Consider the following 2074-nt stretch of genomic DNA (forward strand, 5'->3'; position numbering starts at 1 on the left):
AACTACATGGTTAACTTCTTCAAAACTAAAGATACAACACTGTGTGTGAAACTACATGCTTAACTTCTTCACAAATAACGATACAACACTGCGTGTGAAAGTACGTGCTTAACTTCATGAGAACTTACCATATAACAATGTATTAGAAACTACATGCTTAACATCTTCAAAACAAATTATACAACACTGTGTGTGAATCTACATGCTTATCTTCTTCAAAACTAACGATACAACAATATGTGTGAAACTACATGCTTAACTTCCTGATAAATAATGATACAACACTGTGTATGAAACTGTGTGCTTAACTTCATGATATCTAACTATATAACACTATATGAGAAACTACGTAATTTACTTCATGAAAACTAACGACACAACACCATATGTGAAACTAAGTGCGAAACTTCTTGAAAACTAATGAAAGAACACTATGCATAAATCTGCCTGTTAAATCTCTTCAACACTAACGATCAAACACAGTGTGTGAAACTATGTGCTTAACTTCTTGAGAACTTACCCATATAACACTGTATTAGAAACTACATGGTTAACTTCTTCAAAACTAACGATACAACACTGTGTGTGAAACTATGTGCTTATCTTCATGAGAACACTCTTTTAAAAACTACATGGTTAACTTCTTCAAAACTAACAATACAACACTGTGTGTGAAACTACATGCTTAACTTCTTCAAAACTAACCATACAACCCTAACCCTAACCCTAACCCTAACCGTAAACCAACCCTAACCCTAACCTTAACCCTAACCCTAACCCTAACCTAACCCTAACCCTAACCCTAACCCTAATCCTAGCCCTAACCTTAACCCTAACACTAACCCTAACCCTAAACCTAACCCTAACCCTAACCCTAACCCTAACATAACCCTAACCCTAACCCTAACCATAATCCTAACCCTAACCCTAACACTAAACCTAACCCTAACCCTAACCCTAACCCTAACCTATGTGCTTAACTTCATGAGAACTTACCATATAACACTGTTTTAGAAACTACGTGGTTAACTTCTTCACAACTAACAATACAACACTGTGTGTGAATCTACATGCTTGTGTTCTTCAAAACTAACGATACAACAATGTGTGTGAAACTACATGCTTAACTTCCTGAAAAATAACGATACAACACTGTGTGTGAAACTATGTGCTTAACTTCATGAAATCTAACTATATAACACTATGTGAGAAACTACGTACTTAACATCATGAAAAAAAACGACACAACACCTTATGTGATACTAAGTGCGTAACTTCATGAAAATTAATGAAAGAACAATATGCATGAATCTGTCTGTTAAATCTCTTCAAAACTAACGATCAAACACAGTGTGTGAAACTATGTGCTTAACTTCTTGAGAACTTACAATATAACATTGTAATAGACACTACATGGTTAACTTCTTCAAAACTAAGGATACAACAATGTGTGTGAATCTACATGCTTAACTTTTTCAAAACCAACGATACAACCCTAACCCTAACGCTAACCCTAACCCTAACCCTAACCAATGTGCTTAACTTCATGAGAACTTACAATATAACACTGTTTTAGAAACTACATGGTTAACTTCTTCAAAACTAAAGATACAACACTGTGTGTGAAACTACATGCTTAACTTCTTCACAAATAACGATACAACACTGCGAGTGAAACTAAGTGCTTAACTTCATGAGAACTTACCATATAACACTGTGTTAGAAACTACATGCTTAACTTCTTCAAAACTAATTATACAACAATGTGAGTGAATCTACATGCTTATCTTCTTCAAAACTAATGATACAACAATGTGTGTGAAACTACATGCTTAACTTCTTGAGAACTTACCATATAACACAACACCTTATGTGAAACTAAGTGCGTAACTTCTTGAAAACTAATGAAAGAACACTATACATAAATCTGCGTGTTAAATCTCTTCAAAACTAACGATCAAACACAGTGTGTGAAACTATGTGCTTAACTTCTTGAGAACTTACCCATATAACACTGTATTAGAAACTACATGGTTAACTTCTTCAAAACTAAGGATAAAACACTGTGTGTGAA

This window comes from Mesocricetus auratus, unplaced genomic scaffold (genome assembly GCF_017639785.1).
Source record: "Mesocricetus auratus isolate SY011 unplaced genomic scaffold, BCM_Maur_2.0 contig_13216_pilon_obj, whole genome shotgun sequence".
Classification (NCBI taxonomy): Eukaryota; Metazoa; Chordata; class Mammalia; order Rodentia; family Cricetidae; genus Mesocricetus; species Mesocricetus auratus.